Source organism: Halichoerus grypus, chromosome 4 (assembly GCF_964656455.1).
Source record: "Halichoerus grypus chromosome 4, mHalGry1.hap1.1, whole genome shotgun sequence".
Taxonomy (NCBI): Eukaryota; Metazoa; Chordata; class Mammalia; order Carnivora; family Phocidae; genus Halichoerus; species Halichoerus grypus.
The window spans coordinates 54224539-54252181 of NC_135715.1; the positions used below are offsets into that span (position 1 = coordinate 54224539).

Sequence of the window (27643 nt, forward strand, 5' to 3'; positions counted from 1 at the left end):
TGGAATATTTAATGTTATCTAGCTGTTCACAACAGGGGAATAATTACCCCTGTATGGCATTAAAGCATGATAGATGATTTTTCATTAATAAAAATTGATATATACATGAAGATGATCTAAATACACAGAATCTATCATCCTCAATGCTACTATTCTTTTAAAAACAAAATCTGTCCATATTGCTGCTCTACCTAAAATTATTCAATGGCCAAAAATTCAAGAGGTGGCTTGCTGAATTCATGTTTATGTAATATGAGAAACTGCCAAGCCATTTCCCAAAGCGGATGTACATTTTGGGTTTCCCATCAGCAGTGTCTGAGAGTTCCAGTTTCTCCACATCCTCGCCAGTATTTATCATGGTCAGTCTCTTTAATTTTAGGAATGCCAATAGGTGTTTACTGGTATTTTATCGTGGTTTTAATTCACATTTCTTGATGACCAATGATGCTAAACGTCTTTTCATGTTTAGCTTCATAGTTATTTACCCAAGAGAAATAAAAAGACATGTTTACAGAAAGACATATGTACATGAATGATCATAACAACTTTATTATAGTCCCAAACTGGAAACCCAAATACCCATTAACAGATAAATGAATATACAAAGTGTTGTATATTCATACAATGGAATACTACTCAGCAATAAAAAGGAATAACGTTCTGATCCACCCAACAAGTGATGAATCTCAACGACATTCTGTGGTTACCTGGTGCTGGGATTGAAAGGGGTCGTTGACCGAAGAGAGGCACAAGGAAATTTTGGGAGCGACGGAAATGTTCTATATCTTAATTGGGGCAGTGGTTACACAGGTATGTCTGCCCAAACTCATCAAACTGCACACTTAAAATGGGTGCATTTTATTGTATTTAAAATACCTCAATAAAGATTTATAAAGAAAAAAATATTCCGTTGCACCTCACTATGTCAGAATAAAGTAAAAAAATACTACTATTACACACAAGGTCCTTGATGATGAGCCGTCTCTATCCTACCAACTTTGTTTCCTGCTAGAATTCCAGGCGTCTTGCTCCAGCACTGAAATACCTACTACTTCTCAGCCACCATATTTTTTCATGTCTCTGTAGCTTTCTAAGTGCTGCCCCCACTTCCTCACCCCCTGCCTCCTTGTAAGTTGACTCGTTCCTACTCATCTTGCAAGATCAACTCAAGCCTGCTTGAACTTCTCTCCAAGGCTGGATGCAGTCGCCCTCTGATACCCTCTCACAGCATCCTGTAGAGACCTCTAGTCTGCTGCTCTCACCGTGGTAGCCTAGCTAACATTTTTTCTGTCTCCCTTACTGAGCTCCAAGCATCTTAAAGCTGGGCTCTGTCTTACTACATTCTGAAGCCCTAGCACAGAGCTTGGCACAAGTGGCTGGTGAATGTTGAATGGATGAAGGGATGAACAAATGCCCTGGCTACCATCAGAAGGACCCAGTAAGGATCAAGTAAAATAAGAGGTGAATCCTTGCACTCTAGTATTTGGGCATTTGACTTGACCCCATAATCGAGTTGTGCGGCTAAGTCTATACCCCCTGAGAACCTCCACCAGGGTATAGCCAGTAAAGAGAAATTTGCCAGTTGCTATCTTGGGATCAGGGTGACAGACGTTCCAAGATGAGAAAAGCTCCCGAGCTCCTTGAGAGGTATCAAGAGAAGCTTGACTCTAGGAACTCATGGAGCTGACAGGTGGTGGCTGCCTTCCCTCCATGGGGTAGCACCCCTCCAACCACAGCTACTCATTTCTATAACATTTTCCACTATTCCACACAACATTTGTTCACTGATATATGTAACCTAATTATATTTGCACTTCTAAGAACATCTGTTTTAGTTTAATGTACACTCTTTCATTCCTGAACATTCTGAGCAGTAAGCGTCACTAAGACGGCCAAGCAGACACAAGGCAGCATTGGCCTCATTGAGAGAGACCCCCTTGGCCATTTCCTTGATGATGTAGCATTGGTGCAGGCTGCTTTGCATGATTGGGATCCATTTTCTTCACCTTCACTGGAGCTCTAACAAGAAACAGCGGGAATTCCGCCAAACCCTCCTCCCTCTCATCACCTTGCCGCTTCACCAACATCCCCTCAGCACCCAGTTCCATTCTGTCAACACTGCTTCCAGCTTAATGAAGAGTGACAACCAACCTAGGTGTCATTTTCTTGAATGAAGGGAATGGAGGCCTTTTATACCCTACCATCATTCCTTGACCTCCTACTTTTGTTTCACGAGTGCTTTTCCTTCTGTTTTGGCCAGAATTCATCAGAGAGCCATCCAGCCTCTCCTGCGCAGCAGTCACTCCTGGTCTTTCTTACTGCCTGACACTGAAGGTTAATGCGGCAAGGTAAAGGTCAGTGAGATCTCTCCACCAAGTCCGTACTCAAAGGCAAGGAGGTGAACCTCTGGGACGGAGAGTCCGGGAAGGCCGGTGAGAGGGGAGAATAGTGTCAAATGCAGAGTTGGGTCCCCCTATCCTTTTTTCAAGTCACAAGGAAAGATTCCTTTGTTCATTTATTTATTCATTCTTTCAAGCTGGCTAGATGTCGCAGAAGTGGCCTCGTCTCCAATGTGGGCCCAGAGCTCCGGCTCTGTCAGGGACTCCAAAGCTCCCCAACACTGCCCCGAGCTTGCCCTGGAGAGGAATGTTTTGTGGACATCCGAATCCACCGAGAGCTTAAAAATGGTGCTTTTGGGAGAGGGCCAAGCGACGGAATGACCATTATCAGCAATCTCTTCTCTGAAAACATCTGAGCCATGGGAACAAACAACCTAAGTCTCTCATACCACAAGAGAAGGAAAGCGCGGATTGGAATGTTTGTTCATATTTTCCTAAAATATCCAGTGAACCATGACCTAAACTTTACACCTGAGGCAAACTGGGAATTGCTATTTTAACAAAGCACAGCTTAGAAAACAACCCGCACACGTTTTGTGTCTTGGGCCAGCCCCAGAGAGATTTCTGGCAGTGTTTTATGGGTGACTAATACTCAAGTTAAAATCAACACAGGTTTTCCAAACACAGTGTCTCTGAGGGTGAAGGGTGGACTTTTGACCTGTCTGCCACAGCTCTGCTTTGCCACATGGGATCTGGGAATAAGTTTTTTTTCTGGGCATACAACAGAGCTTTGAAGCTGCTTGTGAGTATTATGGTCTGATCTAGGCTCTCTCCACTTGGTCTGTGGGTGTATCTCTCATAGAGGAGGACCAGAGAGAGCATGTGCAACATGAGACAGGAAGTGCACTCGTTTATTGCACAAACACCTGTGGATCTCCTCCCTCCCCGTGGGGCCACTGGGGAATACCAAGATGACTAAGCCACAGTTGAATGAGGGCAGATAGGAAAACAAATAATTAAAATAATGCAGCCAAGCGCTGAATAAGGTTTGTACCAAGGGCCGTAGGAACACAAAGAGGGAAGAATTAATTCTGTCAGAGGGAGTCAAGGAAGGTTGTGGAGAAGGTCACCTCTGAGCTGTCCCGTAACTGATGTGTTGGAATGTTCAGGTGAGAAAGGAGAAGGCAGGCATGAAAGCCCCGTGACGAGGGCAGTGTGTCTGAGGAACAGGGTAGGTGAGAGTAAGCGGAAAGGGCACGGGGCTGATACACGGGTTGGGATCAGGTGTGTAGGCATGGAACCCGCACTACAGGATCCAGACTGAATTCTTTGGGTGACACAGAAGATTTTCAGCATGAGTATGATTTATCAGATTTTGCAAAGATAGTCAGCTAGTAAAGGAGCACATGGAGCAGGAAGGTCAGAGGCTCGTACCATAGACCGACTAAGAGAAAATAAAAGCTAAAATAAGTTCATTGTCATGGAAATGGAAAGAGGAGCCAGGCATGTGGCCCTGGAAAAAATGGAGTCAATGGCATTTTGTGGCTAATGAGATTTGGAGGGTGAGGCAGGAAGGGGGGTCCAGGGGTATTCTGAGGTTTCCAACTTGGCCAACTGAGTCCATGATGATGGTGGTAACTGAGCTAGGAAACTGAACACAAGAGGTGGAGAAATTAGTCCCTGCTCGTCCAAATGTTTGGTGTATAATAGTAAGATATGGAACGGCCTACGTAAAGGTGGTTGCTTTCATAGAGACACAATTTTTAAATCAACACTTTCCTTTTAATTAACACTTTCCTTTTATTGTGGGCTGGTGTTAGACGCACGTTCTTCAGGGAGACAAGTGGATAGAGTGTTGATGTCAGGCCTTCCCTGTCCTGGGCAGTGCTCCCCGGGTAACAGGCTGTGAAGAGCAAGAGCCAGGCATTCACTGTCTTCCTCACCATTGCCGTGTTTGTTGAGTGCCTAGGGCACGGAGGTCACTGGGGAGAGTGCTGAGCTGAGAGGCCAGGCCCCGGGGGGACTGCTTGGGATGCCCAGGAGCAACTGGGGTGCAATTAGGTGCAGTGTTTGCACCAGAGCAGATGGCAAGGGCAGGGGTGGGGGAGAAGCACTGCAGGAGTGGCCGTGGGACCTCAGAAATACTTCCCTTCCTTCTCCCTCCAGTCAGAGCAGCTCCAGAAAATGGCGGCTCTGAGCCAGGAGGCTGATTGTCACTCTGTGTGATTAGCCACCCTGGTTGACCACGTGCCGGGCACAGCCTGGGCTACAAGTAAAGAGCAGTCGCTGTCACATAGGAAGCTTCAGTCTGAGGACGGGGAATGCAAATATCTACATCGAATGAGGGGAACACAGAAGGTTGAAACCAGAGACTAGGAGAGGCTAAGGAAATGTCCGTCAGAGTCCTCCTGAAAAGAGAGGCTTCCTGAAAGCTGTGAGCTGCTTCCTGCGTGAGGAGCAGGGGTGAAGGCGCTAGGCTGGTGCAGACCTGAGAGAGACGCTCCACCTTCCTGGCGGAAGGTGAGGCTGGCATGGTGCGGGGCAGGGAGGTCCCCGAGGGCCTGGGGCAGGAGGTGGAGTCGGCACTGGGGAGCCATTCAAGGTTTTTGAACAGAGGTTCGACTTTTGGGAATGATCATTTCAGCAGTCGTGTCTGAGATACGCAGGCTGGGGAGAAATGAGAGATGAGATAGGTTAGGAGACCATTGGAATACGAAGTAGGAATCTGACTTATTAAGGCAAGCACTGAGCTAAAACATTTTTACCTAATTGTATAGGATCGGGATTATCGCTCCCACTCTACGGTTTGGTGAAAGTGAAGCTCAGAGAGTTAAGAAACAGGCCTTTGTAGGTGGCGAAGCTGATTCGCAGCCAAGTCTGTTGGACTTCCAAGCCCAACTTCGGTCCTGTGCTGGAGGCAGGACCTGGCAAGAATGGAAAGGATGGTGATTTTCAGCCCTGGCTGAGCATTAGATTCACCTGGGGAGCTTTTCGAAATCATGATGCCCAGGCTGCACCCCAGACCAATTAAATCAGGTCCTCCAAGAGTGGAACCCAGACATCAGTATTTATTTAAAGCTCCCAGGTGATTCCCGTGTGCCCCTGACTTTAAGAACCCCTGCTGCACTCTTGCTGCAAAGGGAATAATTGATCAGAGTTGCTAGCCAATGTAAAGGCTGGAAGAGGAGGAGGAAAGAAGGTGACTTTGAGATTTTTCACTTGGATAAAGTCTGAAAGAGATGCTAGTGGGGAAACAAGGAATTTATGTTTATAGTCCTTTACTTTTTACCCTTATAGTGTGATGTCCAGTGGAAATGCCCAACCGATGCTTGCCTTCAGGGGCTTCAGAGGTGAGACCATATCAAGCTCAGCACCTCAGCACGGTGGTGTGTGGGGCCGGCTCACAGCAGCCTGGGAGAGCCAACTGCGACATCTTCCGACATTGTGCAAGCCAGTTACTAATGCGGCCGTCATTAAAAATCACATCATAAAAAGTTACAATTAAATAATCTTAAAAACAAACATAATAGCTTCTCAAAACTCATCCTTTTCTAATGACTTTACCACACTTTACTTTTTTTTTTTTAATCTGTGCTCTTGAGGTTATTGACATTTATTTAAATACATCCGTACGGTGAGAAAATTCTATAACAGTGTCTTACGTGCATCTCTCCCCAACTCCACATCAGCTGTGTGGATAGCTTGAAATTGGCCATGATGAGGAGTATTTACATCGTGAAAATTGGCAAAAACTATAAATTAGGACTGCCCCCCTTCCCCAAAGAGCCAGTTGTTAAACATTTCCCGGCACACCACGACCTGAAACTATATGATGGTCTATTTAGAAAGGCCTATGTTGGAAGCGTGCTCCAGGAGCCCCATGAAGGCGAAACAAAGAGAATAAGGTAGAAACTAAGACCCCACAGATGAAGGGGAGAAATCATTCCAGAAACACTTTCTAATGCTGACTGATATTTCCCCACACACAAGCTCTTTGCACTACTCAGGTCCTTTGAGATTGCTGCTATTCCAAATAAACCTGTTTCATTTAGCTCCATGAATAAGAAACTTCTAGTCAGAGAAGATATATTTTATATGCACACATAAAAATACCCTGTTTATATAGCACTTTCCTTTTAAGGAGCTCGCAGCAATTACACATGTTCTCATTATTCCTATGAACGCCCTGGGGAAGTGGCTAGGTGGTGGAGGAAATAGGAAGGAATGAAAAAACTGTTAAATTAGAAATCAGGGCATTACCTAGCCTGAGTACTATAAACAATCTTTCTTCTCCCGGTGCAGGAAACCCTGACTTCAGATCTTTAAAGCATCCTGCTTAAGAAGGTTCTAGAATTGGACTCGTATCCCTGGCATTTCCCCACGGGCATGGCTTTGGAGACCTCCCACTCTCTCCCTTCTCTCTTCCTCGTTCTTCTGCTATTTTGGCCCTACCTCCTAACTTGGGCCAGACCGGAGTTTAGAGTCCAAGCCTGGCAGCCCCAGGACCCCAGGCAGTTCACCAGGGCCAGCCGCAGGAAGGGCGAGGGGCTCCGGGCAGGAGCAGCGATGGGCACTGTATCAGGAGACCTTCCCGCGTGACTCGCTGTCTCTGTGATGCCTGTTCCTGGGCTCGATGCCAGTGACATGGCTGTCCCCTCTGCACCAGCTGCTCTGTCCCACCGGGGATCCTCACGGCTCCTCTGCCTTTCCTCCGCATGTCCCTGTGAGGCGCTGGATGATTCCCAATCGGCCCTTTGGAACCCAAGTCAGAGTAACTCTAGTGCCAGCATCTTGCTCTGCCACAGAGCAACGCCGACGAGGTTGCTGCTGATGAAAACTGGAGGAAAGAATGAACCAAAATGCATGGGTGTCCAACACAGAGACAAACCGAGAAAGGCAAACCGATGGAAATGGAAACAGAGACAGAGAACGGAGAGGGGCAGAGAGTTATAGAGGAATTCCTCAACGGAGATATTATTTCCTTATGAGTAGCTCTGTTTTGACTAAGAATTTCACTATTTGTAACTGGTAGATCTTCCTGATGGGTAACCTTGGGCTCTGCCCAAGCTGGACCCACATGTGGCAGTGTCCCCTTCACAACTCCTCTGGAGGCGACCCTGAAGGAGGAGCTATGGGCCAAGAGCACTGCTTTTGGGATCATGGGACTTTGGCCAAGTATCACTGGCTGTTCAGATTGTGGACACCCAGTCAAGTCCAAAGGAGACACCCAAGATTCCCAACAAACACTTCCTAATGGCCACAAAAATGGCAGCCAGTCTCCCGCTGGTGCACTCCCAGGCTCTCCTTCGCACCAAGTTGTGAGGTGCTGAGGAGTTCCCTGAGACCTGAGGGCCCTCAGCCCCAGCTGGAGTGGCCTCGGAAGCAGCCAGTGGTCCACACCAGCCACACAACACCAACAAGTCATTGAAGTGGAAGCAGCACTAGCTCGGGGGGCAGGGGACAGGCTTTCCTCCGCCTAGCTCCTCAAGGCTTCCGGGGAGCTCAGGCTGCTCATCTGTGAGACGCCAGGGTGAAAGTGGTCATTCATTCCACAGTCATGTTCCGAGCACCTCCTGGGTGTTGAGGACTGTGTCGGGCTATAGAAACAAAAAGCCAGACCGCCCACATGGACCCAGGAGACACCAATGAGCCTTTGGGCCATGGTCTCTGAGGGCCCTTCCAACAAATGTTCTCTAAATAATTTCCCAGTGGCAAAAGGGCTTCCCGAAGTTCAGCCCCTCCTGAGTGAGAAGAATCATGTTTTGTTTGTTTGTTTACGTTTGGGTTCCCAAACTGAGCTACTTGACACTTGCCGTGGGGTTGTCTGAGATGTTAATCGAGCCTCACCACAGCCCCGAGAGAGGTCGGGGCCGCCCCATCTGCTTCAATCAGAAACATGCTTTAGGCTCCTATCTGCTCAGGGCGCCAGATGCACTACGTCAAAGAGGCACAGCCCAGCTGTCCAGAAGCTTCTAGAAACCCTGGAGCTCACCCACATAAAGGACAAACAAACAACTGAACAAACTCCCGCGAAAATGGTGCTGTCAGACCAACAAAGGGAATGCAAACGAAGAGCCAGCGAAGAAGGAAGGTGGGGGAGGGGGGCAGCCGGAGAGGGATCGATGAGTTTGCACAGGCCAGACAACGGGGTTGGGGGTGTGGGGTCACTCCTTCTGTCTCACTGGTCCAGGGTTGCCAGGGTCTTTTGAATGGTGGACAAAAGAGGATAGAGAGAAATGGGGTGGGGACCTAGGATAAGGCCCCGCGGTGACACTGTGTCCCAAAGGCTTGGGGACATGGGTGCAAAGTCACAAAGCCAGGGTAAAACCTCTCCAGCAATTCACTCTGGCTCCTTCCACAATCCCTTGCCACTCCCCCCTCCGCCACTCCCTTCCCCCCTGAACATCTTACACAAGAGCCTCCTATTGTGTTAATATCAGGGGGAAAAGTGACTAAGGCTGGGGTATGACTAAGGAAAATAAAACTAGGAAGGGAGTCTCAAAAGCTTGCCCCCCCCCCCCAAGGTTACTTGGCTCATTCCCTGATTCCGTCAGTTCACAGACTCTGACATAAAAGGCAGGAAGTTACATACACTAAACAAAGCTCCTTAGATGTCAGGAAATTAACCTGGGAAATCAGAGCCAAGAGAGATTAAAGGCGCTGCACTCGGAGTTCAAAAACCACGATGGCGTTCGATCAAAAGCTGTTTGCTGGGCACCCCAGGCTCAGCCCTCCCAACTGCACATGCCGGAAAACCTGGCCACAGGGCCTGCACGCCTGTGTGCTGGGCATTTTCTAGGCCCCGTGACTTAATCCTCACTCAGATCTACGACTTCTGACTCTTCTTGCTGTAGGAGTTTGGATGCCTGCCCTTGGCGCTCAGTCCCAGAAGAGCGGCTGGCCTGCCTGGCTTCCCCGGGAGGGAAGATCACACACCTCACCTCAGAGGGGGTCCAGCATGCGGTCCCCTGAGGAAACAAAGAAAGTCCTTAAAAGGAGAGGGATGGGAGGTAAACTGGGGAACCTGACCCTCCCAGCTAAGAAAACAAAGGCCTCGTGGAGGGTGGAAAGGTCAGACCAGAACAAACCATAGAATTGTGAGAACCATTACTTATGTCCACAGCAATAATAATATCCTTTTGAGTCTCATCGGCTTCATAATCTTTACAATTAAGGGGTTGGACTAGGTGTTACCATACCTTCTAGTTACCATATTCTGAAATTCTTAAACAGCTTTAACATTTTACATCACAAAGAAGTCGTCAAGGGATTTGCACACCATTTCATTTGTACCTCCAGCACTGGGCATTAACCTCTTGTACAGAGGAGCGAACTGAGGCCCCATAAGGCCCAGGGGCTTGCCTGACGTCACCTAGCTGACAGAGAGCAGAGCCCGTAACAAACCCTCATTCTGGTGGCTCCTGGTCCATTGCCCTAGAAGGGCCTTGATGGAAAATGACACTGTCCCCAAAATGACTGAAAGTATATTTGTAATCACAAGCTCAGTGAGGGTATGAGAGGAGTCCTTTTTTATTTTTGGTTTTTTATTGGAGTGTAGTTGACACACCATATTCGATTCGTTTAGGGTGTGCAACTGAGTGATTCAGCAAGTGCATAAATTATGAAATGTTCACCATGATTAGTGTGGTTACCCTCTGTCACCACACGATGATGTTAATACGTTATTGACTATATTCTCTATGGAGGGGGGAGCCATTTAGTGTGCCATGCTTCTGGGACATGGAACACTCAGAAACGTCCCACCCCATGATGGCCTCATCATAGTGTAAAAACCTCCTTTTGAGTCTACAGAGTTAGATTAGTCAGATTAGCTGGAAAGGAAACTCTAAGAGAAGTGTAATTTGTTTGTTCCTCACTCATGACAACTTCAAGAACCGGCCCTGTCCCCCCTCTGAATGGGGTGACCCCACACCACCCTCGTCCAGAGCTGGCTGGACCAGGGAGAATAAGTCAGAGCTGCTCTCCCACAGGACTGGCATGGACACCTAGAAAGGGCTCTTAAAGCATCTGTGAACCTGAAGCTATTCAATCACTGTATTAATCAGCATTCTCCAGAGAAGCAGAAACAATTGGATGTATGTAGATCTAGAAAGAGATTTATTATAAGGAATTGGCTCATGCAATTATGGGTGCCAGCAAGTCCCAGGATCTGCAGGGTGAGTCAGCAAGCTGGAGCCCCGGGAGTGCTGATGGTTTAGGCCCAGGCCACAGGCTGGCAGGCTCAAGACGCAGGAAGAGCCGGTGTCCCAGGTTGAAGGCTATCAGGAAGGAGGAATTCTGTTACTTAGGGGAGGGTCAGGGTTTTTTGGTCAGCCTTCACCTGATGCAATGAGGCCCACCCACACTGAGGAACACAATTTGTTTTACTGAGTCTAATTAAGATTAAATCTTAATCTCGTCCAAAAACACCTTCACAGAATAATGTCTGACCAAATATCATAGTACCCCATGGCCCAGTCAAGTTGACACATAAAGTCAACCATCACAATCACATAGAGAAGGCCACGTGGGCAGTGGGAAGCCAGAACCCAGGCGAGGCCAAGAGAGGAAGCCCAGGGTTACAGGGAAAGCCAGCTTAAAGAGAGGAAAGTGGTCATTCTCAGTGAGGAATTGGGTTGAGGGATGGAGAGGATAGAGCCTGGAGGCCTTTCAGATCCCATGAGAGTCCCCTGTGTCCGTCCAGTCCCCCCTCCTTAACTGAACTGGTTTGAGTGGGTTTCTCTTTCTGACAACAAAACCACCTGCGATTAGAACGAGCACACTGTGGATGTCTTTGAGTTTTACTAGGTCGTCGCATTCTCCCTGGCTTTAGACCCGCCATTAATCAAGCGATAAACCATCCTGCGTGTCCTGTATTGCCATGTTACACGACCCTGTACCCTTGGTTCGTGGATAATTTACATTCGTGGTTTTGATCGTGTACAAGCCCCCACAAGCAGGTGAAATAAAATGTTTTATGCGATTCAGTTTTGAACAAGGTACTTTGACCTGTAAGGGTTAGGGACAAAGAGAGTTACTAGCTCGTGAGAGATCTCATACAGCTGCTCAGCATCCATGTCACAACACAGTGTTACTGTTCTCGATTCCTTTTTCTTCAAGAATTTTCTGAGGAAAATCATACATTAGAGAGTTTCCTGAATTTAGGAATGTGTGGGGGCCCAGGCTGAGTGCCTTCCAAATGTCATAGGTCGACTATACATTGTCATGAACATCATTTTTTAGACATCTCTGTCAATTCTACTATTAGCTCTTCGGAAGTTGGGCCCCATGCCTTACGCAACTTTGTGGTTCTTCTACCTAGAACGCAGTACCTCGGACCTCATAAGTGCACACCCCATTTTTAAGTGAATTCTCTCATTTAATTCTCGCAAGATCGTGTTATTCTCAGTTGTGTTAATCAGCTTCAGCTAAGTTATGCAGCAATAACAGAGACCCCACAAATCTCAGTGTTTACTGCAGCCAAGTTTCACTTCTCATTCATGTTATGCACGCACTCGGATCATCTGCAGCCCTTCCCCGTCCTCTTCCTTCCAGAACCCAACGACAGAGAGAAACAGAGTGGCAGACCACACAGTGTCTCCTAAGGTGTCTCGACAGCAGTGGCACGATTCACTTTTGCCAGCCAAAGCAATCTCCCAGCCAAGCCTGGCGTCAACGGGGCAGGGATGGACAGCTCTTCCACAGGAGGGCGGGGATGCCAAAAATCACCTGGCCACGCCTGGCACTGTGGGGCCAGGATGCATAAGCCTTCCCCGGAAAGACAGCAAAATTATCAACACTGATACCGCAGAGCACCCTGCTTCCCAAACAAACAAACAAAAACTGAGGCGAGGCAATTGCCTGATCAACCATCTTACTAGTGGCAGACGGAGTATTTGAAGGAAATCTTAAGCTTCCAGGTGGCAGTTTCCTTCCATGACATCATAGCTCTTTCTGGGTCTTCCTCTGGACAGATGCACCTCCAAGGACCCGATCTGTATCTTGTGCCACTCTCCAGGACTGTTCGCATCAGGTTGTCACACTAAAACATGTGGCCCTTGAATATTTTATTCATAAGGATCATATGTCCAGGGGAATCCAAGGGAGCCAAGGCAGACAAAACTAGCAAGCACCAATGGAGAACCAACACTTGAATTCTCCATAAATGGAATCATTTAAAATTTCTCTTAGTTTAACCAAAGCAAAGATAGAAAGGAGGTGGTGGCACCTGAGAAGGACAAGATGTGGTCACCCTCTAGGGTGCAAAAGAGAAGAACGATGGGGCGGTGTCCACTGGGTCCCTCTGGCCGTTGGTGGATTCCATCCTGCAGCCGCTGGAATGAAGGGCCTGGGAAGCATGGGGCCTGATGCCGGGGAAGAGCCGGGCTCCAATCATTTAGAAAGGGCCTTAACCGTGGCCAGACTTACTGATTCCCATCACCACTAGCAGCACCCATCCCAAATGGCACCCTGGCGGCTGTGCTTAATGATCTCTTTGGCCAGTGAGTAGTTTTGCTCAAGGAAAAAGTCTGACTGCACACAGGTTCCCGAGTCCAGGAAATAAGTCAGAATTCACTGTTTTTTTTGGTTTTTTTGGTTTTTTTCTGAATCATTTCATTCCCTTTAAGTTGCACAGGTGACACGTTTGGTCTTCTGATGGTACTGGTTACACAAAGTTCAGTGCTGTAACACTTAGCAACCGAATCTACACGGAATACCTGTTTCCTAGCTCTGCCAACATTTGTAAGAATCTTGGCTTTGATTCCAAGACACATGGTAAGTCGTGAATCCAACCTGCCCAGGATGCATTGGGCCGCACAAGTGTTAAGAAACAACTACCATCCTGGGTGTTCTTCCAAAAGAACGTGCAGATAATGCTGCCCTTCTGCCAAAGTAAAGCCTCCTTTCCAACCTGTACCCCTCTCTGCCCTCAGTCCAAACACCCAGCAAGCTCGAGTGTGCAGGGTGCTGTGGCCGGCTCCGTGCTGCCCTGGGACACCCATGCCACCTCCCCCGGGTTCTCCTCCCATGTGCCGCTGCACAGGCGACCCCGGGGGACTCTGAAGGTAAGAAGGCTCAGTGGTAAGAAGGCTCATCTCCACAGCAGCTTACAACTCTACACTGCTGCTAAGCAATTGGCAAGCCTTCCTTTCGAGAAGGACGTCTCAAAAGACAATCCAGAAAGCAGGCTCAGAATTGCAGCCCAGCTGCGGGCCACAGTGTGGCCGACATAGGGACTCACGGGCATATCAAATACAGCACTTCAATATGCAATTAATTCATAGCCTAACTTGCATCTGTGAACCTGGGCACAGGGTAATGCAGAAGGAAGTCCCTGAAAGCATCCTCCAAAACACCCAAAGTTGCCATCCCAGGGTTACTATAATTTCACTACTGCACAGGCATGCTGATAACACGCAGGCCGAAGGACATTAAAAAGATGAATGTTAATATAATGATAGTGTTAATGATAATGTTAATGATAAATATTAATGTTCAAAGGGGCGAAAAAAGATGACAAAGGACTTTGCAGAGCTATGGCCTGATAATAAACCAAGAGCATTTAGCAGCCAACACAGAAACACGGATTGACAGCTGTAGGTCCACTGAGGTGCTGGGGTCTCGCTCAGAACCCCTCCGCCTGTGGGTTCGCATCGCCTAGCTGCTGGGGCTTTGGCTCCTCACGGCTGCTCCCAGCTGCTCCTTTCTCTGGAAGCTTGTCCCTGGCTGACCAGAGCACCTCATCAGAGAGATAACTATACCCTGCCTCTGGGGGTGGCTGATAGCCAGTGAAAGATGGAGACAGGGACCCAAAAGGCCAGGCCCCTTGCTTCAAGGTGGGGGGACAGCTGTGCGGTGTATGAAGACACCACCCCACCCCCAGTGACTCACACCGAGGTTAATCTCTTCGCTGGCTTCTCTCCCCACTCCTATCCTGCGTGCCCCACTCCCTGGCATATTCTTCCTAAAAACGTCTCGTCAGTGAATCACATGCACCCAATCCCTATCTCAGGCTTTGCTCAGGCTTTCCCTCCTGCGGGGCACAGCTGCACAACCAGGGCCTTCCCGGGGTAGCCTGCGAGCTCCTCCACCGGCCACCTGTCTGCCCCCCACCCCCTGCTAACTGCCTCCGCTCCGCCCACAACTGTCCCCTCGCTGCCTCCTCACTTCTCTTCTTCCTCCGCTGTGGAAGTTACTCTCCACGTAGCCATCGCTTTCAAGATCTAACTCGGGATTTACTTTATTCCACCACCTGTACCCCTTCACGTGCATTTGTAAGCACTTGAGACAGTTGCCAAAACGTGTACCTATTTTTCCATCTTTGGGACAATTAGATCAGAACTTCATCAAATAGATGTTGCCACTTTCAGAGTACTCATCTCGAGGGATTAATCACTTCCTCCAATACAGCCACGGCCCGGCCTAATTTAGGGACGCCACTTCTGAGTTTGCCTTCAGAGCATGTGTCATACTCTAGTGAACACAATAGCCTACAGCAATTCTCTGTCCTTTGAATTTTTAGGGAATCGTTCAGACCCATGACCTGTGGTTGCGGGTTAGTGAGAGTATGTATATATTTTGTAATTCCACAATTTACACACCGAGGGCTGTCCCTTGGAAAAGAATACCCTTTCTCCCACAACGCCGCCCTACACCCAACCAATCCCAGTGATAGCAAATATTTGCCTTGTGAAAGTGATTTTTCTTTCCTTTATGAGACATTTGGATTCACACCTGATGAGTAAGGTAGGTATTGATTCATTCATTCAGCAAATATTTGTGAAGCACTTTCCACATGCAAGCACTGTGCTACAAGGCTTCCACATCAAAGGAGATGATTTTGACTCACATGGGGCCTAGAGTCTACTTGAGGAAAATACAAGTAAATGGACAATATTTTGAAGGATGATTAGGAGTTTGCTAGATGCAGAAGTTGGTGGGGCATGAGGGAAGGAACTAGTTGTAGGAAGGCATAGATAGAATTCTTGATCTGCAAGACCCCTCTTGTGAAGGGAGGATTGGAGAATGAACACAGAGGTGAGAGGCACTCAAGTTGCTGAGCGGCCAACAAGGGCTTATCTTGAGAGTGATGGGGAGCCACTGAGGGTTAAGGCTGTGATAAACACCAACAACCAACAAAGCAAAACCGTATCGTGTGACTCAAAACTCATGAAACAGTTGTAATGTGTGTGCTCAGTACTTCTTCCTGGGCGCTAGCCTGGTTAATCCCCTTAACTTCGAGAGAGACACGTTCTTGAGCCCACTCCACAGGAAACCGAGACCAGGGAAGTTTGGTAACTTGCCCAAGATCACACAGCTGGTAAGTAGCAGAATTGGGATTCAAACTCTGTCTCTCTACACCTCTCAAGTCCAAAGCCCAGAATGACCCCCTAAAAGAAATTCAGCAAAAAATATGAAGATACATCATTTCAAAGGAAACTTTGATTTCTGAATAAATGTACCATGTTCAAGCACAAATCAAAGCATTGGAAAGTTAGACAATAATATTAAACCACTTGATACCCATTTAACTAGCAGGAAACATTAATAATCATGCATGATGCCATCTAATTTGTGTCACTCAACTGTCATTAATATATTGATGGTCATTTGTAGATTTACATAAACCTTTTAGAAAGCAATATAATAATATATATCAAGTCATAAACATGTCCATCTTGCAGGCGCCTGGGTGATTGAGTCGGTTAAGTGTCTGCCTTTGGCTCAGGTCAAGATCTCAGGGTCCTGGGACTGAGCCCCACATTGGGCTCCCGGCTCAGCGGGGAGTCTGCTTGTCTCTCTCCTTCTCCTTCTTCCTCTGCGCCTTGCCCCGCTTGTGCTTTCTCTCTCAAATAAGTAAAATCTTTAAAAAAAAATGTCCATCTTCCTTTACCACCTCAGGAATTTAAGAAAATAATTCAAAAGTAGACCCAAAGTTTATCATTGAAACTATCTTTAATAGTGCAAAATGGAAAACACCTTAAATGTGGAATAATAAGACAATAGTTTGGTAAACCATTATACAACACTACAATGGAATATTCCATAGTCATTTAATATGATCTTTATGGGAATTACATTAACACCATGTGACTGTCACCTAAAAAGGTAGAATACAGTACACTATTGACATTTATGAAGAATATGGCCTAATATCTTTGCAAATTCCCAGATAAGTGAAAACCATTGTAGCATACAATTTCCTCCTTTAAAATGCAGTACCTAAAAATGTTAAGTAACCCCTTAAGACCCTTAATGTATCCATGAGCTCAGAATTTGCTTATAAAACTATAAATATAAATTCTGCCAATAAAATAAACTCTAGACTGCATTATATCATATTATTAGTGTACTTACCCAAATTTACTGAAATCTGCAAAGAAACAACATCTTTATCATTTCAGGAGAGTTCCTTGCAGGCTTCATATGCAACACAAAAGCTTTATTGAAAGGCTGTCCCAACAATGGGGGGCTGGGCTTGTTCCATCCCTGTGGATTCCTACCTTCTCAGACGACAGTTTAGAAACCCAGCCATTTCAAAATCAAACCCCTGCAAAATGACAAATCATTGCAATCTTGGGAGTTCTAGGCAAATAATTGAAATTAAGAATGTCAAATTCAAGAATGTCAACAGTCTACCATTCATAATCACAAATGCGTTATGATTACAACTATTTGAAAATGTAGACATATAGCCAATGCTGCTTGGAAACGCAAAAAAGACAGTTTCATTTAGGTGAAAGAATTCTAAGTAATATTTTCCTTTTAAAGCATTTATTAAGCATTATATTGTTGCTTTACAAAAAGTAAAGTTCACACAATGCTTTATTACTCTACAGCCAAATTCTTCTAGGTTGCACTCCATTGCTTTTAGCTCGTCGGTATTTTACAGTTTTTAATGTGTTTGCAGGGCTTTAGGGTTACAGTAAGTAGGTCAAGACTGGAGAATTAGCAGGAACTCGCCACAGAACTAACCACATCATGCTTCCTATGGCATTTAACTCGTGTCAAAGGCAAGAGTGTCTTTGTACCCATGAGCAGTACAACAAGACCCCACACTTGGGCTTCAAAGCTCACTCTGGGTCACTCAAATAAAGGAACGTGCTTATGATTCCTGAACCCCCACTGATTGATTTGACGGGAGCTACACGTTACATCCGGGGCTCTGTCTACATGACTCGGGGAGAAAGAGAAGAAGGGAGGTAAACAGAAAGTGGGAGGGCATCATGCTGTATCCAGGCTAACAAGCATTGCAAACCAGTTTTCTTTTTCTTGTTTTCACAGCTCCTTGTGTCGATCTCTAGGGGTCATTCTGTCTGTCGCATGCAAGTCACCAGAGACGGAAGGGGAGGGGCAGGTGGGGCAGGGGAGAGAGGCTCAGCCTACACATCAGTACGTGAAACCACCAGAAGCCTGACTTGATGTTCCTCCTGGGGACTTGGCCAGACAAGAGCGTCTAGCTGCAAAAGCAAATGCTTTCTGCTTTTGCAGGAGGCGACAGAGAAGGGAAAGCCACAAATGTTCAGGTGCATAAACTTTGCAATTTGTAAAAACTCATAGTTTTTTCACCTAGTATAAAGAAAAATTAATAATGCAGAAAAAGAAATTCTGGTGTCCAAGGATAAACTGAAAATAGCCTAAGAGAAACACCAGTAACAAAGATTAGTGGGGATGGGGATCAGCAGAAATAAGCGTATTTAGCTTGGATCTTGAAAATTGTGAATTCTCTGTGAAATCCGATATCCACTTTTTAAAGTAAAGGAACTTCATAACATCTTTAAGCCTTGCGTTTATGCATTTTTCTTATTGACCAAATAAATCCAATAGAGAAATGGGGTGAAGGCTTAGGACAAGAAGAGGGGAGAAAATTTAGTTATGCAAGACGAATGAGTTCTGGAGATCTAATGCACAGTATGTGATGATAGTTAACACCATATCGTATGCTTGAATCTTCTAAGAGGATAAATCTCAAATTAAATCGTCTCACACACACACAAATGGTGACCATGTAGAGGTAACTGTCACCTATGTTAATTAGCTGCATTGCGGTGCTCATTTCACAATGTATATGTATATCAAAGGATCAAGTTGTACCCCTTAAATATATACAATTTTATATATCAATAATACCTCAATCAAGTTGATTTAAAAAAAAAAAGAAGAGAGGAGAAAAGAACATTTAAAACATTTTAGGAGTATTAACACCTCATTCTTGACCAAACTCTCTACCACTGCTGGAGTGTACGGCAGTGAAGGAAAAGAATGAAGCAGGGAAGGTCGCAGCTCAGAGACCTCAGGCTTCTAGAGCCAGTACGCCCCCCCTCCCTCTCCCCCTCCCTCACTGACAAACTCAACCAGTAGTGACTGTCTCCACTGATCAGGCACAGCCAATCTTCATCCCACTGACTCCTCGGATCCACCGTCTTACAGATGAAGACCTGGGAATGCCAACAGGTTAGGTGACCAACTGCAGAGTGCAGCGAGCACTGTGGTCGACTCCCTGGCAGCCCCTCCACACTAGTGTAAAGCAGTCAGGCTCCCATGATCCCCAGCCAGGAGCCACTTCAGGAATGTTCCCGAGGCATATTTCTGCTGGCAATCTCCGGGGGGAAGCTGCTCTCTCTTGAGAGACCATCCCGGGCAGAGGAACTCTATCTTCATCCTTGGGCAAGGTTGTGATGCCTCTTCTCCCCAGCAAGCATCACTCTCGGGGTGAGGAGAAACACAGCAAAGATGCTGGGTGGCATCACTAAGATGCTGGCCGCCCCCCCCCCCCCCAGCCAGCCCCACTTCTGCACTTCATGGGAATGAGATGTTAAATTTCCTGAGTGTCTACACCAGCATGAGTCACATTCGATATCCTTTTCATCAAAAGCATCCTGGCAGATGCAAAAAGCCAGAATCCCAAATCAGGTCTGTCTAATGACCAAGGACCTACTCATTCTAAAAGTTTTCTAGTCCAAGACTCTGTTTCTGGGTGTCAAGTCTTGAAGGGTCTCCAGCCCAACAACTGTGGTGTCGCTGGGTTCAGATTAAATCCCAGCTCTGCCGCTGATTATCTGTGCAATCAGAGGCAAGTTTCCTCTCTTCCTTATGTCTTCTCCCTCGTCTGAAAAGTGGGGATAATATTAGTGCTTCTGTAAAGGAAGTTTAAAGACTAAAGGACATGGGGCGCCCGGGTGGCTCAGTTGGTTAGGCGGCTGCCTTCGGCTCAGGTCATGATTCCAGGGTCCTGGGATCGAGCCCTGCATCGGGAAGCCTGCTTCTCCCTCTCCTGCTCCCCCTGCCTCTGCTCTGTCAAATAAACAAATAAAATCTTTAAAAAAAAAAAAAAAAAGACTAAAGGACATTTCCATACAATAAGTACCCCATGCCCACTAGCTGTCTTGAGAAAGGGGGCTTCATGACTTCTGGCACCTAGGTTCTTTATAGAACTTTTATGTTTTATTTTATTTTCCCCGATACATGAAATCGGTGTCATAATTAAAGTAGTGTTTCCTAATGTCTGTCCCTCTCTGAGCTTTCAGCTTTTTAATTAGTGACTATCCTCATTCTTTTTCAAGAAAACACAACATCATTAAACAAAACATTTAAAATGTCGCCCACAGGGGCGCCTGGGTGGCTCAGTCGTTAAGCGTCTGCCTTCGGCTCAGGTCATGATCCCAGGGTCCTGGGATCGAGCCCCACATCAGGCTCTCTGCTCCGCAGGAAGCCTGCTTTTCCCTCTCCCACTCCCCCTGCTTGTGTTCCCTCTCTGGCTGTGTCTCTCTCTGTCAAATAAATAAAATCTTCAAAAAAAAAAAAAAATGTCACCCATAGTATCACACCACCTAATTAAACTATTTTTGCTCCTTGATATTACCTCTGGCGTGTAATATTTACATATCCACAATTTATAGCGAACATTTTACTTTGCTTGCTGTTATTTTTACTTAAGTCACAGCACGTTTCTCTGTATTTCTATACATTCTTTATAAATATTCGTTTTAATAGTTTTATGATACTGATACAGCGTATTTCACTGAACACTCTCCTAACATTGGTATTTTGTACACAAATTGCTTCCTTATTTTTTTATCTTAAAGATAATGCAGCAGTAAACATTTTTGTGTATATATTCTTTGATTTCTGTGAATTTTTCCTTAAGAAAAATTCCAAGGGGTAGAATTACTGTGTCTTGGGTATGCATTGTCTTTATGCCTCCTGAGTATAAATCCTTCCAAAAAGATTGTTCCAGTTTGCAACTGTAAACTTTATCTTAACTAGTCAAGACTGAAATTGAGTTCCTCTAAGCAGTTACTTGGTTTGAAACATCAGAGAAGTCTTTGTACTTTGGTGAAATTGGTATTTTGATTGCCTTGCCATGGTTTCAAGCTTTATAAGTCAAGTTCTGCTTTCTTGCTTTGAAAGTTCCCCCTCGAACCAATCAGTCTTTTTTTCCCCCATAGGCCATGAACTTTTAAAAGCTTGTCTGCTTTTATCTCCCTGTCTCCCTTCATGAAGCTAATTGAATTGATATAGACAACCAAGGATTTGTAAATGGCTCAAGGACACCATTTTAAATGGATAATCTAACCCAACTTCATACTTCCTGTAAAAGGCACATTTCTAGTCTGGGAGTGAAATGGTACAATCACTTCACCCAGATGGGGTAACACTGATTTCCCCAGGTCCTTGGAAACCCACTGACAACTTCGTGAATACCTAGGACATTAATTGATGAAGTAACTAAGAAAAATGCTCCCCACGCAAAGTTTAATGTGGATCCTTCCTCACTCCTCCATATAGCAAAAATAACTACCCTCTTTTTCCTTTGGAGCATGGAAAGTGGTTTTGACTACGCCGAGATGAGTCTCTTAGGGGTGTGTATTTTTCTCCGGTTTGGAGTTTACCCGACTCGTGGGCAGACACCTCTCACTCATAGGCAAGGCAGTTAACACAGCCCTCAATGCTCCTAAAGGGACTTTGTCTACTTTGCTGTGAGGTCTTTCCATTTTCTCATGTTTCTAATGATGATCAACCCTAATCTAAATGCAGACACTACCACACAGGACACTGTGACTGGTTCTAGAGGAGTCGTCAGATGAGGCAGAGTGTGCTTGTGTTCATTTCTCCCCCTCCAGACTATCATACACATGAAAACACATCATTTAAAAGTTCTGGTAGAATTCCCAAAGTATGTCTAGAGACCTACTGGAGTTACAAATGCCAGGTTAAGAAACACGTCAGGTTCAAGGATCTAGACATTGTTTTTCTGTAAAAGGTCAGACGGTAAATATTTTAGATTTTGAAGCCCATATGGTCTTTGTAGCAACTATTCAAATCTACCAGTACAAAAACAGCCATAAATGATTATAAACAATAGGCACCGCCATGTCCCATGAGACTTTATTAACAAAAAGAAGTCCTGGATTTGGCCCCAGGGCCAGAGTTTGTCATCTAGTATGTAAATGGTGAAGTGGGAAGACCACCTACGCAGCATCTCTGTCCCCTTGCTTTCTGCAATATGTGTTCGCAAGCCCATTGGGTCATTTCATCGGTGTCTGTAATCGTATGTCATGGGATTTAGGATGTAGATATTGATTCATTCATTCAAACCATGTGCATTTTTTTGCTACCTACTATATACTGTCACACTACAGTGTGGTCCTTAATTTAGTCCTATCTCTGTCTGTTAAATATAACCCAAGACTGCGTTTTTTGGTGATGTAGGTAGAATTAGTTAAGAAAATTAAAAGCTGAACAGTAGCGGGCAGTATGAATCAATTTTCAAGAACTTCTGATGAATAATTAGATCCAGTCTCTTCTTTGAGATCTGAGCAGATGGATCGGAATGGCTTCTCTAGGGATCAATGAAGAGTTGAAGGCAGGGAAGTTATCGGATGTAGGAGAGCATACTGAGCTCGGAGCTAGTGACTGGCACTGCGAATATTTAACTGTGTGATCTTTCCTTGGGCAAGTTGTTTAATTTCTCTGGGACTCAGTTTCCCCTTCAATAAAGCAAGGGATTGGGATTAGGTTCACTGGATTAGATGAGTCCCAAATCTGCTCAAGCTTTGAACCTTTAAAGTTTTGTGCCAACCAGCCTATGCTGAGAGGCTTCCATTATGCCAGAAAACAAGCAATTTAGAGAGATTTCTTCCTTTAGTAGAGCTCAAATACACATCCTGTGAAGGCCCCTCATTTGACTGTCACCTAAAACTACGACATTGCATTCATCTTGGGAACCACAATGATCATGAAAATGGACCTGGCTTAAAAGTCTTTCACCCACTGTGGAAAGCAACCTTCCCCCCGCGAACTGCAACCCAAGGCAGAGAGGGGAAATGGAGGCACATGCCGTGGGAGTGGGGAGAGGAGGCACAGGACCAGCCCAGAAGCAGAAGCATAAGAATTGGGCTCTGTGGGGTGAGCAGACTTTAATAAACCTGGAAGGGGGTCAGTGTTAGAAGGTTTTGCTAACAGAGGGTAATTCAAACGGAGAAATACGGTGGGAGAATGGAGGCACCATCCCGAGCCAAGTTCAGAGTCCAGTTGCCTTGTGAGTGGGTGTGTTCACTGAACCCCACTTCTGTTCCTACTCATCTCCAACGGTTCAGCAACAGTAACTATCACAGCAAACGGGCACGGAGGAATTTTTCATTACACACCAATTTTTTTTGTTTTTGAGTATGACTTTTTGGTTTACACCTTTCAGTTGGCTGATTCTTCATGATCATGGATCCATGGTTTCAAATAAAGTCAGGTTAAAGTGGAAGTATAGTGACTACAGTAAATTCAATGACTCCAACAGAGACAAGGAATCATGTGGACAAGTAAAGTATCAGAAATGTAGATACACAAGTCTACTAATAAGCCCAATATTGGCAATTTAGTTTCAGTAAAACATCACCTAACATATGAAATGAATGTTATTAATTTGAATGCTATTGATATGTTTGTCTTATTTGTATTTAATTAGATTTTTAGGGGTTGTGTAACAAATAAAAGCATACAGAATAAATGTCCACTTTCATATTTTTGCATTTTTATACAGCCCCTATAAAAAAGAATTTGAGTCAACACTTGGAATCTTTTAAAAGAATTTTTTAAAGGTATTTATTACTCAATTTTTCTGGATATCACATTATATGAACTTAAAGTTTATTTCTTCATATATCAAAAGGAGATGGTAATTGTTTATTTTGCAGGGCTATTAAGAGGATGAAAAGAGGTCTGGAAAGTTTAAAATGCTACGTAACATCAAGGAGATAAACAGTATTTATTATAAAACAAGCACGAGTGAAAAACCAAAACAGCTGCCCGGTATCTACTTCTCAGCCTACATAATCAGGACTCTTGGCAAAATGGTTTTTATGGGTAAAGAGTAATGGCTTACAATTTGGATGTGTTCCTTGGGGAGTCCTAGACATGCGGCAAAACTCTACCTGCCTGACTGCATCATTATCCCTGTAAGTTCGCAGACACTCATGAGTTAATTCAAGGCTCCTTTCAGCCCTTTGAAACAAAACCCAGCCCAGGGTAAATGCAGAGGCCAGCTCATGAAGCTGAAGCTTCGCAGAACGGTTTGCAAACAACCGGATGACAGAATGCATCTTGAAATCGAAGCTGGAAAGTCTTTTGAGCGAGGCAGGTGGGCAAGATTTTCTATAGAACATTCTTTTGCATCGAGGAATCCAAATAGGAGGCATGTCATCAAACCCTCAATTCAAGCTGGGCTCAGGGAGATGGGTGCATACAGGAATCACAAGGCAGGCGTGTGTCCAGCTGAAACTATGGAAGACAGTGATGGGGCTGCAGGATTTCCGCATGAAATTGCTCACTGATACCCACGCACTAGTATTTACTGAAGAGAGGTAGATCACTGCCACCAGTGGAAATGAAATTTGGATAAGTCAAGAATTAGCTAGTAATTTCGGGAGTTTAAAATTTTATCTTTAGCACCAATGTGGCAATCTTTATTGAAGGTGAGTCAATCCCCATTTCTCGGGTGTCCAGGGAATGACTGGTACTGAAGTTTTTGACTTCCAGTTGCCCTATTTCAATAACAGAGACATTTTCCTGGTAGACAAAAGTTTTTAGAGTCTCCAAGAATTTTTTTTAACTTCACAATAAGGTGGAATTATGATTTTTAACTTGAGATAGATACCTCTGAACTATTACGCTGGGGATTTTGTTCCAAGTCACTGAGCAACATCAGTCCTTATAATTACTTTCTTTCATTCTTCTCACATGCCTGACAGCTTGCTCTAGTTAATACACATTCCTCAACCAATGTGTTCTCCCCGCTCACCGCTGGGGAAAGTCTGAGCACCTGGACCTGAGTTTGTCAGGAGCTGTCTCTTCTCCACCTCTCACTAGGGCCAGGTTCCTCTTGCCCAGGTGGGTGGGAAGTGATCGGATTTCAAAGCCCCTTCTTAAGGCCTGCTTTCCTGGACCACTCCTGGTACCAATTCTTGCAGGTTGGTAGTAATACCGGATTCTTCCAAAGCAGACTTGGAAATGGGGTTTGACATACAGGGTATTTATTAGGGATCAAGAGCCGTGGAAGTGAGAGGGGAGGGGGGTAGGATTGGTCAGAGGGAGAAGTCAAACCAATAGATGCCCAACGAAACCTTGGCCACACCGCAAGGAGCTCAAGAGTGTACATGACCCATCAGGGCTATCCCACATGGGGCTGAAATGGCTGGGCCCCCATACCTTCCACAACCAGTCAGTGGCTAGGCTGCCATTGGATGAGGCGGATCTGCAGTGATGGAGGCCTGAAGACACGGAGAGCTGGGGAACGAGTCGCTCCTATTAGGGACACAGTGGATCCTCAGCATCTCTCTCTTCAGCTATCCCTATCTAACTCCTCCTACCCACAGTCACCACATCTGTGGGCCCCCGTGGCTCACCTAGGGTCATGACCCAGACCCTCCTCCCTGAGGACTATGAGTCCCCACTGTGGACACTCTCTCCTCTTGGGCCTCTACTCCAAGCATTAAAATTTTGCTGTCAGGTCATCCTTTTCTAAAGTGAGATTTCAGTTTTTAAAATCCAGTTTGAAAAAAGTCAACCCTTAAAGTAGCATCCTGCCCCTGAGCCCCTTCCAACTCCTGCAACGATCCATAGGTGTGAGCCTCTGCACTCCCCTCTAACTGTTTATTCCCAGGCGAGCCCAGCCCCTTCCACCACAGGCTCAAAGGAGGCAAAAGGAGACCCAGCAGGATATGAGAAGAACTATTTTCACTCCTGAGAACTGGAGAAACAAAAATGCTACCTGCATAGAAACTCACAAGAAATCTTGTAGAAGCTCTCTCATCATGAAAAATGTCTCATTCATTTTAGCCTTAAAATAATATTCCATCAGAATAGTTTATGGGAACAGTCCTTTATTATCTTTGAAATGCCTTTCTAGAGCACTGTTATATCTCAGAGTCCTCCCATCAGCGCTTTGAGGGAGATATCATTATTTTGCCAGCTTTTCAGAAAAAGAAACAGAGATTCCGAGTGGTTCAGTCACTTTTTAACAGCCCATGTGTGGAGGGAGTCTGAATACAGAGGCCTTACAATCTTCTGGGGATAGGGCCCTATAGAGAAGTCTCCTTCTGTGCCCTCCTGCTGCCACTGCCTTGCAGGGCCCGGGTCTCATCAGTGGCCTCTCCAGGAGAGGAGATGGTGTAGCGCCCCTCTTACCTCCGTCAGCGCCCTCCAAGGGCCCCCCAGCGAGTGCAAAATAGCATACTTGCTTTGGGAACCCAGCTTTGCCCAGAACTGACCTCTATGCCCCTCCTGTGCATTGACGGGCCCTCTCTTGGGGTTTCACAGCCAGGATTTACAGGCCCGTGTGATAGTCCCCGCGCGGGTGAAGGCTTGCGGAGCTGAGACTGAGAACTCTCTCGATCTCACTCCTCAGCCACAGCCCACTGCCATGTAGCTGAGAATTTTCTCAGGAGACAGAACTGTTCTTACCTTGCTTCTGTCCTTCCCACCTTCTTCCTCAGCAGCTCAATAAGCCCCGATGGCTCTCAGAGGCTCCCCACAGTTCTGGAGAAGTCTCAGCTGGGGGTCCGACATGCGCTGTTCAGGGCATAGGCACAGAAAGGCCTGGAAGATGACCGCCTTTTTCAAGGAGACCTCTACGCCTCCCGGGGGCCTCATTCCCTCCGTTGCAGCCCAGGCCTGTGCCTTTGCACTTCCTTCACTGCTCTGATAAACTGCGAGCTCCCCGGGAGGAGGTCTATGTCACAGTTTTATCCGCCCTTTTATTTTAAGATGACTACATTTCAGAGCCTGTCCTGGGGATAGTTTTGACAGGAAAATGCCTCGTGTGTGGAACTGCACACTCCGCACAGAACAAGAAACGCGTCGTGGGGAAAGGCGGAGCCGAGGGCTGTCAGAGGCGTGGGGTCTCCCGGTCGGGGGGACGGCCCCTCCGTCCTGTTTGCGGCAGGTGTGAAGTTATCCTGGGAGGGCCGAGCTGCCAGGGCTCGGGCTTTGCAAGCAACAGAAAACTGGGTGGGCTGAGCTCAGCGGGAAGGAGTTGATGGGGAGGGTGCTGGGGAGAAGACCGAGAATAGTGGGTCTGAGAAGCTGAGCACACGCCAACAACCCACCAGGGGGACGGCAGATTTAGGAGCGCACTCTGCAAAGTCACGTGAGGTCCCCAAACTTCTGCACGCATCCCTCCCCTGCTGCTGCCGCCTCCATCCAGAACATAGTGCAGGAGAGAAAGCCCCCCCAGAGCGCCGGGCAGTGTCCTGGTGGCAAGTGTCCCCCAGAGAGGCGAAGCTCTGTTCCTTACCTCGATTTAAGAAGAGGAGCTTCACTGAAGAAAAGCTTCACCCTTCTACCAGACCAGATGGATTTTAATCTCCAGCACAAGCGGATTCCAGTATAAAGCAGCAGAGATGGTGCAGATTTAAAATCAGACAGAGGGGCTCAAATCCTGGCTCAGCCACTTACTGGCTGCATGACCTCAGGCAACTGATTTAACCAGTGAGGGCCTCAGTTTGCTCATCCATTAGATGAGGGTAACATTTTGTACCTCACAAAGTGGCTGGAGAGAGTTAAGAAAACAAAAATACAAAGCAGCTGACCCAAAGCATGCATTTGATAAATGCTCTTTCTTCTTTCCTCCCTTCATATCCCAGTTCTCTGTGTGTCGTTGGCCCATCACAAGTCCAGCCTGGGGCGCCGTGAGAACCGTTCTCCACAGTGATACTCTGTCTTGCTAGGCGGAGGGAGCGGGGCGGAGCGCACATCAGCATTTCTGCCGCAGCCGAGGACTAGAATCTAGGACTTGGACCCCAGTGGTGCAC

The 27643-nt window shown here is 46.2% G+C and overlaps 1 long non-coding RNA gene across 1 annotated transcript; it reads right to left on the reverse strand.

Annotated features, from left to right (window-relative positions):
• Positions 1-4713: 4713 nt before the first annotated feature.
• LOC144381479 (uncharacterized) lies at positions 4714-26361 on the reverse strand. The gene is made up of 3 exons (XR_013446728.1): positions 26295-26361; positions 5105-5263; positions 4714-5006 (listed from the first exon to the last, which is right to left on the reverse strand). It is a non-coding gene; the product is annotated as an uncharacterized LOC144381479 (long non-coding RNA).
• Positions 26362-27643: the final 1282 nt, after the last annotated feature.